Below are 18,689 nucleotides of genomic sequence, written 5' to 3'. Positions count from 1 at the left end.
CCTTTTTCCTGCCGCATGAAAGTTATCCTGGTCAAAAGTGTATATATTTCTTTCCTGACCTGGAATTTCAAATACCAACATTTCTTAACTCTTGAACTTGTGTCTCTATAAACTTCAGATCTTATTAATTGAAATTGCATATCATGAAAATCTTGCAATTTGAATGACATTTCTGGGATTATTTATGCCTTGAAATCAAGAAATATCCATATCATATGAAGGGTAATGATCTGGTATTTTTTATATCTTATGTCAGTTGTAAGTTCAACCTGTGACACCTGAATATTATTCGACTTAAAGTTTTTCATGTAGTTGTTGTTTGGATATTCATATCCGCGGTAGTAGTCCTAGTGTTATTGGTGTATACTGTTATATATCGCTCTGTTCTATACTTATTGTTATCTTCCACAAATACACTACGTAACCACAGTTTATAACATATTTATGATATGCTAATGTCTCTGGAATGATGTAGTTATGAAAAGGAACAAAGTTATCAAGTGCTCAAAAGACAAAGAGTACGTATACACTCAGCAAATCTGTATCTGAGCATTCATTGTAATGAATACGCAAAATTACGATGCTGTTGTGATATCTGTTTAACAAAATAAAAAACAAAAGGAAAGTCCAATTTCTTCCTGAAATACAGTCGTATCAAAATTGCAGTCTAATTAACTAGAAGTCAACAACATATGGCAGCAAACTATCCTGCCAAAAATGAGAATTTTTGGTTCAAGGGATTCAAAAGAGTTTTGTGTTTGAAACCTTTACGATTATCAATGTGATACAATATCCAAACATATCAAATGCGAGTTCCGATCAAACCCCTTAAATACAAATTGTCTCAGAAGAGTTTTGTTAAACAAAATGTCATTGTTACAATAATCCAAAAGTGGTTGAGGTTCACTAGCTATGTCGCTATCGGTACAAGATGATCATATTCACATGATTTGAATCAATCTTAACAAGTTTGAGTGTTTCTTTTAATCAGATCTCAGAGGTGTCATTGTTTCATACTAACAAATTTGGTCAAAGTTCCTATAACTTCTATTTCAATTGTCAAATGAAATTACCGATATAGTAATGTCAGGAATATATTATGACAAAACATCCTACTAGGTATACAAACTTTCTATCAAACAGTTTTTAAGTAGGTGTACTAACCTTACAAATGGAAAGTAAGACAGTTGGACAGAGGTGTAGGTACTTTTGTTTTTATATTTTCCGCATTAAGCATACGCGGCGGAAAACAATTACAGATTTGAGACAGTATTTGTTTTGTAATACATCAGTCTTTGTAGTGCTATACATATCTTTTATCATAACAGTATATATATATATCATTTTCATCTTGTTAGCTTTCATATGTGCTTTTCTCTCATAGGCTATAGAATATGGAAACATCATTTCGATGCCTATCCTACTACATCCCGTCCCTTTAAGGGAATAATAGTAACAGTCGGTTTACAAATCATATAATGCATGATTTAAACTTAGACATTTCAAAATGTTTAACTTAAATCTATCCCCTTATAAAATCATCTTTTACTTTCACTGTTTAGTATAAAGACTCTTAAAAATGTTCTTGGCGTCATTCCCCGAATTACAGATAAAAGGATAAAGTTTGTTGGGCTGTTTTTGGGAAGTTGTTTGGTTTATTTAAAAAAAAAACACAACATGTTACATTTGTATGAAACTGTAAAATAAAACAAAACAAAAACTATTTGCATTTATAAATATATGATAAAAGATTGCCTTCAAGCTTGTTTCTCATTAAGCGTCGACTCAAGATCAGCGAGTATCATAAATTTAGTAAACATGGAAGTAATAAAGAAACACGTTTTTTTTTTTGGTCAAACAAAATACCTGATTTTTTTTTACAGAATGGATGTAAACTTTTCCATTGACTCCTTTTTCCATTGCACCTAATACAAAGATCCCCAAATGATGTCATCCTCGTATCAGAAGATGTATAGGTAAAAGCTACATTGTAAAACAATCCAATTTTCTGTTTTTGTACTTTCAATGCATTTGTAACGTCAGTGCCCTATAGGAATAGAAATAAAACAACTTGAAAATCATCATTCAAAGTTACATTATCTGAATGGTAATAAGATTTTCGGTTATTTTGTCAGTAATTTTCCGTGCTGAAATTTAATTTCTTAAATCAACAAAAAAAATTCAAAGGCTGATAATACAAAATTTAAAAAAAAACAACAAAAATACCAAGAAAATTAGCATATAGAATAAAACACATTCAGCCCACAACAAAAACCGATGAATCAACTCAGATGCCCCGAAATTATCAGCTAAAACAGCCTACAAATTGCAATATAACTAAACAATTAGTATAAAAATAGTATTGTAATCCTTCTTCCTTTTTTTGTCCCTGTACCACTTTAACATTTAATTGATCTAGTAAGGACTTCATCTAGAGTCAGCAACGACGAAAGAAGTAACATATTTTTTATTTCCTTGTGTCACTAAATAATGCGATAATAACATACATTATTTAGATGAATTTTCAGAATTCACCTTACTTAATTTGGAGTAGCAAGAGGAAACCACCAATATACTGCAGGTAAACGGGCAATCCTCGTCCACTTAGATCAGAGTCGAACGTATCTAGCAAAGGCTCGATATGAACATAACAAACTCACTAACACAGAGTTGATAGGATAGGGATTATTGTAGATAAACTAGCTAAACTTCCTGGTCTCCGTGTTTTCATCTGTGACAGTAAAAAAAGCAGTACATAACCAAATTTGTGAAAATGTTGAACTGATTAAGCCAAATGATATAGCTTTATTAGACCCGGTCATTCCTTTATACAAATAGAGAATATAACTGACAATTATGAAAATGCAAATATAAGTGTTAGACTCCTACGTATTTTTTTTTCAAAGCGACTACTTTAAAAAAAAAAAAAATTTAGGTGGGAAAATAAAGAATAAAAAGAAATTTTGAAATATCATCTATTCAAAGGACAATTGACGATATTCTAGGAGTAGTAAAATATATTCTTAAAATTTTCTTAAAATACAGAGTAGAATTGTTTTTGATGGATTCGCGAAAGTCAAAGAAACGGCTGTTATCATGATTTCTATTCAACTGCTTGATATTAATGGAACCAGCTTAATGATCAATGATACTTGAAATGGACAATGTTAATACGATAATTATGTCTACGGAATTAAGCTATAGGTGAAAACTTGTTTGCTGGAATGTGTCTGTCAAGATAAAGATCTAAAATTAAAAATGCTTACTACAAATGTTGCTTCACACTCTGGAACTGGGTATACTTTATCAATCTTTAGACTGAAAGATACCTGTTGATTTGTAAGATTTAATACAGTCGATACCATATTTTGAGCAGGATCATCTATAGAACATAAAATGTGCAATACATGTCAACATTTTTGTAATAAAATACTACTACTATAACATGTATAAAAAAAATGTAATTATAAAAATAATAAATCTTGAATAGATGACTAGAATTGTTTCGAATGATATAGCTGATTTCACAGAAAATAAATGAATTATATGGAACAGGTAAATATCGTAATTGCTCATGTAAAACATACCGTGTGAACACTGCTGACTATAGTTTCGTCATAAAGAGGAAGTTTTGGTTAGGCCCAAGTATCCCCTCCCCCTTCTAGCTAAAATTAAGGATACGGATGTATTTACCATTATCATAATAAATCACAGCTTTGACGATAGCTTGATAGGGAATAAATTCATTGGCTGAAAATTTATGAAACTGGCTCATTTTCATGGCGTCATAAATAGAACAGCTTTTAATTTTCTTCGCAGTTAAGAAACAAACAGGTCAAATTCTATTGATTTTATGAGCGAATACATACATCTCATATGACGACGAAAAAGAACTTTCAAACTGATGTGTGTTGTATACAATTACATCTAACTAGAATATTTAGAGTGTCGAAACATGCGCTCTGTGTTTCCTAGATCAAAAAGAGGTTTAATTCTTGACGATTTCGTCAACTTTTAACAAAATTTCTACTTTTGCCACCGTAAGGGTGTATATATCAACGCTTAATAAGAGAAGATCGACACACATCCGTTATATTTGTTTCCAGTCGTGATCTCGGTTTTACTAATCTGGCAAATTAATCTGACAAAATACTGTTAGAAATTGCCCGAAAATTTCATTGTAAAATATCGAAACAATGCAAACATATGGAAAATCACAGGACACATAAATTTATTTCTTAAATAAATTCGATACGTATATGAAAACGTTCAACAATTTACGATGTAGTGGCGTTGCATGTTCCCCAGAATAACAAAACACACAAGGGACTAATCATGGCGGTTTTGAATATGTCTTTGATTTAAAGGTGAATTTACTGAACCTATTTTGGAGATCACTGATTGGTATTTCGAGATGACTGACTATTCCACAGAGATAACGGATAGGGAAATCCAGATGGATTACAAATGTATAACAAAACCACGATCACGGATTCGTATCGAGCTAACAGATAATTAAATCGGTTATATGGATTGGAACTAAGATAAGAGATTACTAATATTATCTGCGATCACGCATTGGGAATCCGAAGTAATGAATTTTTAAATTGAGATAACGGATTGAGAAAACGAGATCAAGATTGAAAACAACACAACGGATTGGTTATTTGTGATGACAGATTCCTAAGGCGATTGTAATTGATTTGAAAACGTTTAACTGATTGTTAATGCGATATAACGAATTGTAATTCCAAGCTGATGGATTGTAAATCCGAAATAACAGATCATTTATATGATATCAGGATTACCAATCTAAGAAAACGGAATGGGAAAATGAGATAAAGGATCAGTAATTCGAGATCACAGATCGTAAACCAAGATAATTGATTACAAATCAGTTATGACGTATTGAGAATCCAAGATAATTGATAAACATTTTTTTTTATTTGTCCCTTAATGTCTTCCGTAGTCGGACAAAGTTTACCTTATTTGAATTTAATAAGTTATTATATATCGGTCCTCTTTTTTTTTTGGCGTATAGCTCCTGATGTTTCACAGCCCTTGACTTCGAATATTTTGGATTGAATGTTCCTGGCGTTGGTGAATCCAGATAAGGTGCTTAGAATGTATAAAACTTATATAAAACAGTTATTTAATTTTTTGAATATAGTTAGGGTTTAATATATGTATGTGAAGTTACCGGCCGGTTCGTTATTCGATATTCGATATTCAATATCCAACCAACTGCCAGCAGTCAGTTCGATATACAAATTTAGTTAAAAATCATAACAGAAATTATTTGATAACTGTTACATTAAGAACATGATTTTCATAGTTCATAAGAGTGAAAAGATACGAAGGAAATCGTTTAAGACGACTTCAAGCTGTCTTAAATTCTCGTTGTCCTCGAATATAAACTCTTATGTAAATTGGAAATTTTCTTTATGTATTATAGATTTTTATCAATAAAACGACATCAAAGATGCATCACAGATGTAATTTTATATATAATATATAATACAAAAACAAAAATCGATCCGTCTAGAAACATTAAGAAATATAAATAAAAATATTTATGGAAAGCCCCCAAAAAAGAAATGTTTAGTGAAAACCTATCGGAGACCGCTTAAATGACGGTGAGAACCCCTGGTTTTTGAATGGCCATAAAATTCTACGAAATCATAGACTCTGTATATATAAAGGTTGTATTAAAAGGATTTCCAAGAATAATGTCATCTTCGGTATCTACGGAGGGTTTAGATTGTCACTTTTCAGCTTAAAATTGTCAAAATTTCAGGACAAAGAGCACAGGGCAATGGTGAGACCCCCCTGACCTCTCAATCTTCCTAATATTATGCAGACAGTATGTTAATATGTAGATACAAACGTGACTCAAAGGAATTTATGTAGACTTCCTGTCTTCTATGTTTACAAAGGGTCCAAAGTGCCTGTCGGATATTCAAAATTTATAGCGAAAACCTACCGGAGACCGTTAAAATGACGGTGGGACGCCCCTGGTCTTTCAATATCCATAGCATTCGACGAAATCATAGACTCTGTACATATTAACATGATAAAGGTTGTATCAAAAGGATTTCTTAGAATAATTCCATCTTCGATCTCTACAGAGGGCTTAAATTGTCACTTTCAGCTAAAAACTGTCAAAATTTCAGGACAAAGTGTACAGGGCAATGGTGAGACTCCCTGAGCTCTCAATCTTTCTAATACTATGCAGACAGTTAGTAAATATGTAGATTCAAACGTGACTATAGGAATTTGGGTAGACTTCCTGTCTCCTATGTTTACGGAGGGCCTACAGTGCCAGTTGGATATTCAAAATTTCTAGTGAAACCTACCGGAGACCGCTGAAATGACGATAAGACCCCCTTTGTCTTTCAATGTCCATACAATTCGACGAAATCATAGACTCTGTATATATAAAGGTTGCATTAAAAGGATTTCCCAGAATAACGTCATCTTCGATATTTACGGAGGGCTTAGATTGTCACTGTTCAGCTATTATTGTCAAAATTTCAGGACAAAGGGCAATGGTGAGACCCCCCCTGATCTCTCAATCTTCCTAATATTATGCAGACAGTTAGTTAATATGTAAATACAAACGTGACTAAAAGTAATCTGGAAAATCCTTTTTAATACAACCTTTATATATACAGAGTCTATACTTTCGTCGAATTTTATGGACATTGATAGACCAAGGGGGTCTTGTCGTCATTAAAGCGGTCTCCAGTAGGTTTCGTTATAAATTTTGAATATCCAACTGGCACTTTAAACCCTCCGTACACATAGAAGACAGGAAGTCTACCCAAATTACTTTTAGTCACGTTTGTATTTACATATAAATTAATTGTCTGCATAATATTAGGAAGATTGAGAGATCAGGGGGTCTAACCATTGCCTCGTGCCCTTTGTCCTGAAATTTTGACAATTTTTAGCTGAAAAGTGACAATAAAGCTCTCCGTAGAGATAGAAGATGACATTATTCTGGAAAATCCTTTTGATACAACCTAAATCATGTTTATATATACAGAGTCTATGATTTCGTCGAATGCTATGGATATTGAAAGACCGGGGGTCTCACCGTCATTTATACGGTCTCCGGTAGGTTTTTGCTATACATTTTGAATATCCAACTGGCACTTTGGACCCTCCGTAAACATAGAAGACAGGAATTCTACCCAAATTACTTTTAGTCACGTTTGTATTTACATATTAACTAAATGTCTGCATAATAATAGGAAGATTAAGAGATCGGGGGGTCTCACCATTGCTTCCTTCCCTTTGTCCTTAAATTTTGACAATTTCTAGCTGAAAAGTGACAACTAAGCCCTCCGTAAATATCGAAGATGACGTTATTCTGGGAAATCCTTTTAATGCAACCTTTATATATACAGAGTCTATGATTTCGTCGAATTTTATGGACATTGAAAGACCAAGGGGGTCTCATCGTCATTTCAGCGGTCTCCGGTAGATATTCACTATACATCTCGTTTTGGGCTTTCCAAACATGTTTCTAATTATATTTCTAAATGTTTGTAGAGTGATCGGTTTTTGTTTTTGTATTATATAATGAATATAAAATTTCATCTTTTTTGGATCTTCGATGTCGTTGTATTGATAAAAATGTATATCACATAAAGACAAATATGCAACTGAGGGTTTATATTTGAGGACAACGTGAAATTTAAGACAGCTTGAAGGGGTCATAAAACGATTTCCTGCGTATCTTTTCGCTCATCTTAACTATGAAAATCATGCTTTAACTTTATCAAATATTTTAATTTTTGATGATTTTCAACTAAATTTGAATATCGAACCGACTGCTAGCAGCCGGTTGGATATTGAATATCGAATATCGAATAACGAACCGGCCGCTTACTTCACATACATGTTTTATATATGAATCGGGACCAAACTTGAAACTTATTGCGGATTCGACAAAATCATACAGAAGAAATGAGTGTAAAAATGTAAGTTTTAAAATCGTTCTCAGTAAACTTCTTGTAAAGTTTCGACATTAAGCGTTCATGATGAAGGGAGAACCGAAATATACATCGGACACATAAAAATCATAAAGCATTATAGAATTCTAATTGTGAAATTGTCAGTACTCATAAATATTTGATTTAAAGGAGATAGTATATTATTCCAACAGCGCAATAATGTTTATAGACATCCCATCCTTATTTTCAATTTAAATCAAAGCTTTACCCAATATTAACAATGCCAGTTTATGTCCTTATCAATGAGTCTCTTTTAATTTCCTACTGTTCAATTAAAGTAAGATTCTTAGTTTCTTGTAATATACAAATTTGTTTGGATATTTTTGCAACCGAAAATGTGCTTTGTATTAAATAATGCGTACTTCGTATATCAGTTTGAATCCAAGACACCCAATATCAAGTTATAAACTTACATTCATATGATATATTTTCGAAAGTGATCTCCTCTTTTGGATACTCTACAAATGAACTCTTCGGACTATTTATATTTGCGATGCCACATTTGTATTTCTTCCTGTAATCTATTTCGTTAAAATTTGATATTACTAGATTGGAATACTGAGTGCAAGACGATATTATTTCCGAATATTTTTTTTCATTCTTGTACTTCTCTGAAAGAATACCGTTAGTCATGATGAAGTCATTTTGTGGCTCGGTAGTCCATGTCCAGAAGATATGATCAGTACAAGATAGATTGTTATGATACATACATTGTATAACAACATCTCCACCAAACACTAAAGGTACTTCCATGACTTTCCATGTAGTGTAACCAGCTAAAAAATATTGAATAAACGCAAGGCGTTAGATCTGACCAATTTTTACAAAACCATCGACTAATATATAAGCAACTTTTGAAAACAAATTCAATAGTTGCGATGTTAAACTCAATATCTTCTACAACAAAGCGTGTACCCAGTTGAAGTACCAATTATTGCTTCATTTGGTGTTCGTGCGATTTTATTTCTTTGTTCTGGTTTGCGTTCATAGGTTGGAACGTAGGTTAACTACTCTTGTTTCTGACTGTACATGTTGTAAGAGTGGACACATAAACGATGGGTGATATTCAGAATAAGGACCGAAAGATACCAGAGAGACATTCAATTAAACATAGTGCGCGCAAACGTTTGCAAACAAAATACATATGATTGCATCTACCCATATTTCGTCAATGACCCACTCGCATTGAAGAGTTATGTCGTATACAAGTTATTTGTTATTCCATTACCGTTTATGTTTTCTATATCAATAAATCAATATAGATAATGATGAATTATTCAAAAACACCTAATTACGGTAATATGGGTATATATAAACAAGACAGATTTTTTTCATTATTTGTTAAAGTATAAAATTAAGAAGAAGTGATATGATTTCCATTGAGACAACTCTTCATAAGAGACCAAAATAACATAGTTGTTAACAACTATAGGTTACAGTACGGCCTTCGGCAATGAGCAAAACTCATACCGCATATTCACCTATTAAAATAATAAACTGTCTTTTTTATTTCTGATAAAAAAGGATTGACCATCGACCTTGTGGTTCAGCTACAGGTTGTGTAACATTACTCATTGTATAAGGATACTCAATTTCAATCAGTTTTCAATAATGTGTACGATGATTCCGCTTGTCGACCAACATGACCACCAAAGATAAAATTAAGACGTGGGATGAAATGAAAGTTACCGATATATTAAATCCGTTATAAATGCATCAAAACTGCAGTATATACTGCACCTGTGCTATTTACGCAGTCAATTTGCTTTGTCCGTATATTCATATATGATATACAGTCACTGACCGTATATCGTCTTTTTTATGACGTTGAAAATTCTTTTCCGTAGAGTTTTATTTATGACGTCAATAAAGCATACAGGTTCGCGGGAATTTTATGTCGTCCGCTCCAAATTACAAAATGGTGGTTTTTACCCTAAATATTCCATTTAGAACAGTTATAAGAGTTGCAGTATATAAAGAATAACCATACATTGTCTCGCAATATAAATGTTATTTATACTCGTCTCGAAACAGGTAGAAATGATCGGCACAGCCTCGCTTTCTGCCAGTTTCTAAGCCTTGTACAAATAACATTTATATTGCAAGACAATGTACGGTTATTCTATATATAAACATGTTCAGATTCTTAAGAGTTACCTTTTACGACTACATGTATCTATAGAAGAATCTGTCTTTTTTTACAGTAATTTGCAATTTCGGTTAATACCTTGCAAATTATAAAAGAAATTTTATCCAGAATCTTATTACCAAAATACATAAAAACAAAAATTACTTTACATGACCGATTTCGTCATTCACAATTCAGAAAACATTTTTTTCTCTTAGTAGATTCGAGGTTTGGGGGGTGGGGTGGGGTTAGGGGGGGGTTGAGGTTAGGGGGGTGGGGGGGGGGTCTCTTGCCATTTCGGATAGAAACATAGCAGAATACAATATGTGTAGATCTTTATTGAAATATGCGATGTCTGAGACAGGAATGCAATTCATTGTAAGTAAGACTTCGTCAATATAAAGATAATTCATAGGTTACATATGTTGTTACTACGACATTTCTTACAAATACAGTATATGGTTTTGCTTGAAGGTTTTTCAAGGAAGATATTCCAGAAATTAAATTTTATAAAGGAATGTAAAGTATCTATTTTGTTGATATTTTTGACAAAAAGACGATGTGAACTACATGATTAGACTAGTTACCAGGTTTGTAATAACATGAGCAACACGACTGGTGCCACATGTGGAGCAGGATCTTCTTACCCTTCCGGAGCACCTAAGATCAACCCCAGTTTTTGGTGGGGTTCGTGTTGCTTAGTCTTTAGTTTTCTATGTTGTGTCTTGTGTACTATTATTTGTCTGTTTGTCTTTTTCTTTTTTAGCCATGGCATTGTCAGTTTATTTTCAATCTATGAGTTTGACTGTCCCTCTGGTATCTTTCGCCCCTCTTTTTTCTTCTACAGTGAGTGTAAGTCTTCTATCGTTTTTAATTTGCCCCTCATCAACTGACATTATCTTTATGCTATTGACCAATATATTTAGCACATTTTGGAGGTATTGTTTTTCAATAATGCCACATGTGGAGCAGGATCCGCATACCCTTCTCGAGCACCCAAGTTTACCCTTGGTTTTATGGTGGGGTTTGTGTTGCTCAGTCTTAGTTCTCTATATTATTTTTTGTAGACTATATGTTTGTCTTTAAGACGTTTTTTTGTGCTTTGCCATTAAGTTTTCAGTTTGTCTTTGACTTAGGAGTTTGAATATCCCTTTGGTATCTTAAATATCTGTTTTAATGATAATTTTACAAAAAATGCGTTATGTCGTTCTTGCTTTTATATTGGAAAACTATCATAATAAATAATCCAACACAGCCGGCTGTGAGCGATCTCTTTTTTTGGTGCAATTTCCCTTCAATGTCGATTTTATACAATGATTTTGTTTTACTATAATCAGGAAAACTATTTTGAATATCAATCATCATCAGCTAGGCAGGATCTTCAAATTGCCGAAATCATCAGACAGCTGCATCTTTGGGCAGAAAATATGATATTGAGGAAGAAATTAAAGAGAACAAAAATTATCAGAAAGAATACAATCAATAAAAAGCAGTCAAATGGCCGAAATTGTCAGTCGATTCACAATATCAGTTATTGTCCTTCAATGACGAGTGTAACCTATTTTAAAGTGTTAAAATTACTACAATCCTGAAAGATATCACAATGCAAAAAAAAACTTTAAACCATAATTTATCTGACATGCATTTTTACTTACCTTCTACAATAAGTCGTTGAAAGTCCATAAGAACTAATGGAAAAACCAATAACTTCAAAAACCAAATCATAATTGATGCTGGAAAAAATACATACATGTACACTTTTCATAAAGACATTACATTTATTTAACTATTTTTCATTTCTATAACCAATTTAAGGAAAAAAATCAAGTCTAATGACATGATTGTTGTATATCAAATGTTAATTTTGAAGTTAGATATGGACACAATTCTACCAAATCTGAATGAATTGCTCACCTAAAGTAGCTTCTGACAGGATAATAGTGTTTAAACGGATCATTTGATTTAACATTTTTTAAATGATGTAAAGTTATCGGTTCGACTAGGACAATTCTTGGGAAGATGGTTATTTACACAAGGTACTAGTATTAGTATTCACAAACATATGTTTTGTGGTATGCGGTTTTATATTAATTTTATAATGTGGAAGTCGACATTAAAAAAATGTAATCTACCAAGTTTTCATACAAATAGTTTTTATACTATAGAGAGACACATGGTTTTACAAAGATCTGTTAGACGCGTGATATAACATACATAACATGCATAATGCAATACAATATATATTTTTCGGCTTCTTGTATACGTTGATAAGATATACGTTTCACGGTCTACAACGCGATGACGTAACGATTATTTCAAAGTTTTTTTGGTATTTTTTCACCTAGGACACCACTTTGATTGATATATACCGTAAAAACGAAGTCAGTGACCCTATTATTATTTACACCATTAAAACGGAAATTTGTGTACCAACATCAGAAAATTCTATGTAGTAAAAATTGAAAATTTGATGATTTAAAGACAAATTTAAGATAGTTTTTCACCGATTGCATGTGCTTTCTATACAAATGGCCACCTATTTTGAAAGAACTCAATCAGTAAATTTTAGAAAAAAAAAGAGATAAAGGTATAATTTTTTTCGATTTCCAGATATATTTCAACGAGCCCAAGTTATATGCCAAATTTTACCAAAATCTGCGACAAAGCCCATTTACTGTTTCTTGACCTTAACAGCAAATAGAGACTACGAATCTGTGTCTTGATACTAAATTCCATATTTATTACCCGAATATATATTCCGTATGTAAAGAACAAGATCGATGACATAACTACTATACTCAAAGTTCACACTCTCATTCCGTTGATAGTCCAAACGAGAACCATAAATGCCACTAAACTCGTGTTGTCATACCGAATTTGTTTCATTATCAAAATAATTAAGAATGTGTGTAACAATTATAGTTGCGATATAAACGATATCTACAACATTGAAACGAAACCTTTGGCCTCGTTATCCCTATATTACGGCTGTGATTCGGTATATCGAGAAAAATTATCGTGAAAGAATAAATAACGGTGGTCAAGCATTGCGGTCGGATCCTGAAAGATCTGCTGTCGGATCGTGAAAGCAATTGACTACAATTCAACTGCAAAATCTGTGACAATATCCGTTGTATTATCAACAGGCAGAAAAAATCATAAAAAATAAATATGTCTATCAAAATAGTTAAACTTCCTTTATAATACTGTTCACTAAGATAAGAAAAAAAGGCAGTATTTTATAAGAAAACACAAAAGGCAACACATAATCTTATGCAAATCATAAAACTTAAGAAAAACACGTTTTGAATATACAAAGGTCACATTCCAATAAATCATACTATATATGATTCTAAATATTTTGTTTGTGAGATATAACGGTATAATGGTAGTGTGTTTTTCCTTGAAAAGGTTAAGGTTTTTTTTTTCAAATAAATATTGTTTTCATTTTTAATTAAGATTGATCGTGTAACATCAAGCAACGCGTTTTTTCTAATTGTTGAAAGCCATACGGTGACATCTACGTCATTTTATCTGCGATGGATAGTTGTCTCATTGGCAATAATAAACATTTATTTTCTTTTTTTTATAAAAATATTTCTTTTACCATTGATGTACTTCAAGTTTAATTGATTGAAGCGTGTTATGTCTTTATAATAACGTGTTTTTTTCGAGGAAGGGGGGGGGGGGGGGCCGGGGGGGGGGGGGGGCAGGATTAAATGACCACCCTCTTATTGTCTACAAAACGCTTTGAACAATCAATAAAAATAATACTCAGTATATTTGATTTTATATACAAGTAGTTCTTTCGTGGTCCTTCACAAAAGAAATATAAAAAAAAACATGTTAAAAGTATAGCGCTTTCTATACTATTTGTATCTTAAGAAAAGCCTTTTTATTGAGATAGATATATATAAACACATTAAGACCTGTTTTCACACGAATAACTTGACATCTCAGATAAAATGCCACAAGGAGCCAACTTGTCAAAATTAGCTATCTTTGTATCTTTAATGTTAAATGCATTTGTGAATGTGCGCAGCGAGATGGATCTAGGGGGTCTACCCTGAAAATATTTGTTTTGGTTCGCATTGGTATACGTCATAGTACCCACATAGGTAATGAACATTTCAACGTTCATACATTTACCTCGAGTGTGGTAGGAATCGATTTCCTAGCTTGGTCTGTAAATTTATTAATTGTGTTCTATTCCCGATCGCTACAAGTCTCTATTCGCTTGCTTGATGATTCATGCATACTTGAAGACACTAATCTTGCGGACACATCTGGTCTCGCTCAGTTTGAAGTTAAATACGTTATGATAAACTTTTTTCTTATAGTCTGCATCTTTTTAAAAATGATTTTCTAATCTCAAAGGATTGTAAAATCATTTACGCTAAGCAAGTATCAATAGTAATAACAGCTAACACAGTCCAAATTTTCAGTCAAAACTATATATTCAAACGTAAATAATTTAGATCGGCCTATCTAATACAATAAATACAGGGATTTCTTTAAATCGTATCATTTAGTTTTCCACCGCCGCTATTTAGACATTGCAGTTTGGACACCGATGATCAATCTAGAATAGAATAATACACTTAATTCAATTTTTATAACGTCCTGGAACAGAAAGAGTTTCTTCATGTTTGTGACTTTTTTTTATGCAAAGCTATTTCTGTTTGAAAATTTGACTCTGGGAATCAATCTGGAATTCCGTAATTGTTGTTGAAATCCCTCCACATGCAGATGAAATCATTATTTGTTAACTTAAGATAAACTAAGTCTTTACCAAATTTGGGCACAAATTTCACATGCCACAAATTTGAAATACCCGGAATCCCCGGAATCAATATACTCAAAAAAGATATTTCTCATTTGTTAATTTTTTAACCAAAAAAGAAAGACTTTTTACAAAAATGTTCAACCTTTTTTTGTTATAAAAAAAAAAAAAAAGAACAACAAGGATCTTCCTCTTACTGTAAAGTCTATGTTATATAGGCACCTACGTTTTAATATTGTATTTATATTTTGTCATAGATCAAACGTATTCGTTTAGTGTATGTTTACTTATTTTTATTTAAATGTCTTTTTGATCGAGTAAAGTCATTTCAATTGATATTTTATAGTGAGTCTTTTTATGTTGTAATGTTTCACTACTGTCTCAGGTTAGGGTTAAGGTTGTCGCCTGTTAAAACGTTTTAACCCGCTGCATCTGTATGCACCTGTCCAAAGTCAGGAGCCTGTTGTTCAAAGATTGTCGTTTGTTGGTGTGGTTCATAGGTGTTTCTCGTTTCTCGTTTTTTTATATAGATTAGACCAGTGGTTTTCCTGTTTTAATGTTTTACACTAGTTATTTTGGGCTCTTTATAGCTTACTGTTCGGTGTGAGCCAAGACTATGTGTTGAAGGCTGTACTTTGACCTATAATTGTTTACTTTTTATACATTGTGACTTGGATGGAGAGTTGTCTCATTGGCACTCATGCCACATCTTCTTATTTATGTAAATACTGTCATAAACATTAACGATATTAGTTGAGGCATTATTGACTTAATATAACGACATAAAACTGTTGACGGACGGACAGACATACATTTATTGCTGAAAGGCACAAATGACTAGTCGTCTTATACAAAACTCAGACACATGGCATTAAACCATCATAGCCTAACAGATTATTCCCCAACAAAAAGTGAACCGGAAAAGTCATGAAGTCCAGTCTTTTGGTGTACAAGTTACAAATATAAATTCTCAATTAACTACAAAATATCGAATTGAACACTTTTAATAATTTGTCAAAAAACAAATAAGCGACCCGGTATCCTTCATGATCCTTTTCACGATCCAAAAAAAAAGATATTCGATCTTTCATGATCATAAATATCATATTTATACAAATATTCCAGTTTTGACCAACTTTCTGATAAGCTACTTCAAAAAAAAAAAAAAAAAATAAGAACCATTTTAAACATTGATATAGAACGACATTGTTCAGAAATTAGTAATTTAGTCATTCATATAATAAAAAAAAAAATGTTTGTTGTCATTTTTATGTCTTTGAAATGTTGAAGAGCAATCTGTTTTTGTGGTTTTGTAAAAACGGCGACATCTTAAACTCTGATGTTCTAAGATACTGATCATATTGTTGAACCATTTTAACAGACAGTTCTATTTTTTTTTTTTTCAAAATTTGTCCTTATAATTCGATAAATAAGTTTATCTATTGACCTTGCAAGTGTCTTCTCGATAAGATTCCTTCACGATCCAATACTACATGTAGATCTTTCACGATCCTATTGCAATACTTAACCACCGTTACTTAACGATAATTTTTCTCCCAAATGACAGCCGTGAATCTGAACCATTATATCGTTTATGTCGTGAATTAATTATGTTTTTTGACATTTAGATATTGGTATTAAAGGTTTCCCTTATTATTCGCTTTTCTAGATTATGGTTCCCTCTTTATCTATCCAGTTCATGTTTACATCTTATTGATTTGATATCGACAAGTTTTCCTTGTTAATCTTATATAAAAGTGTTGATATCAATGATATCGGCAATTTCGATTCGATATCACTATTTAAGTCTAAGATCATATTTCCAAACGTCAATCAATGTAGCAGATGGATATTTCTTCACGTCTTTATGTCTTATACATCATTGGCTTTCAAATGTTTTGGTTTGAGTGTTCGTGGTGACAGTAAAACCAGAAAAAAGCTCCGTATGCACAAAATTGATAAGCGTTATTTTCATTAGTTGAACTCATTAAGTAACAAATCATTAGGGATGGTTTCAATGTCCATATCGAATTGAACTTGAGGTTCACAACCGAGGGTTTATATACAAACAAAAAAGTTATAATAAAGTTTAAATCTAGCAAAGAAATCTTAAAAATACTGTGAAAAAGTGCCTGACAATCTCATTTTTAAGAAAAGAAACAAGAAAAATATAGACAATCTTGGGGTACATAATTTGTTTTCTTAGATACCTTGGCAGAAAACATCGCATGCGAATATTATTAACAATTTTAGATTACGGGGCGGTGAAATGTCTCCATGGCAAAAAAACTAGTGCATTAAAAACGTCTAAGTAAAGCATTTCAGAATATATCAATTGTTTATTCATAGGGCAGCTGTAATAAATTCAGAAATTAAACAATATTTTATATAAGGTCGGAATAGGTAGTACACCCTGAACCATATCCCCAAGTGCAATTAAATGGTCTTGCCGTGACACTATATATCAAAATCCTTTGTTAAGATATACAGTTATTTTACTTATAATGAAACTTAAGGTCAAAAGTAAAGGTCGCATAAGGGTCATGATGATAAGCTAGACAGAGTCTCATTGTATATACAAAATTCATTAAAAAAATGATGTAAATGTCAAAAGATAAAAATAAAAATTTTCTTTCAAACATGATTGTATACAAAACATAACAAAAAGACGAAACGCAGAGGTACATTTCAATTTAACAGTGAATATAAAGGAAATTCTCAAGTGTATTTTTAACTATTTCAGCAGTATAACATGTATAAGGAGACTAGAAAAAGTTATTATGCCCTGCCTATGATAGTAGGTGTATTATGTTTTCTGGTCTGTGTCTCCGTCCATTATTCCGTCCGTCCGTCCTGTATATCCAGTTAAAAGGATTGATATGAAGTAATGGTCACATGGGCTTGAAATTTGATATGTCTGTCATAATTAGATGCACTTTTAAAATTATTTTATAGTCTTCTGAATTAAAAAAATGCGATAGAATAATACAAATAATTCTCAGGTTAAGATTTGTGGTTAAGGTAGTTTACATCAAATAGTGGTTAAAAGTAAATCACAAAAATACTGAACTCCGAGGAAAATTCAAAAAGGAAAGTCCCTAATCAAATGGCAAAATCAAAAGTTCAAACACATCAAACGAATGGATAATAACTGTCATATTCCTGACTTGGTACAGGCATTTTCTTACGTCGAAAATTGTGGATTAAACATGTTTTATAGCTAGCTAAACCTCTCACTTGTATGACAGTTGCATTCAATTCCATTATATTGACGATGCGTGAACAAAACAAACAGACACAATAGGTAAAAATGACAAAAATAGGGGTACAGCAGTCAACATTGTGTAATCATATTAATCACTATAAAAACAAAAAAATGTAACAAAGAAGCACAAAAAGGCATACAAAAATCAACTTGTCTTTAGATCACAGGTTTATTCATGTTATTATATTGTGATTTTTTTAAATTATATGTCTTATTACGGTTTTTGATCCGACTTCACAGTTCACTTAAAGATCGAGCTGGGCATGGTGACACATACTTTTGTTTCCATCTCTGGACGATTGCTGTTTCATTTAACAAGAACCCCGTTTCAACTTATAATCATCAAATACGTTTTTATTTCACATATCCCGGGATTTTAGACATGTTCTATCCGAAATCAATAGGATAAACTAGTTTAAAAAAAGGTCATAAAAAGGCAGTACCGGACTCAGAATAAAGATAAATGATTGAATATTCCAGTAAATTTAATTT

Source organism: Mytilus californianus, unplaced genomic scaffold, assembly GCF_021869535.1.
Source record: "Mytilus californianus isolate M0D057914Y unplaced genomic scaffold, xbMytCali1.0.p SCAF_8, whole genome shotgun sequence".
NCBI lineage: Eukaryota > Metazoa > Mollusca > Bivalvia > Mytilida > Mytilidae > Mytilus > Mytilus californianus.
Note: the sequence above shows the minus strand (reverse complement) of the source record.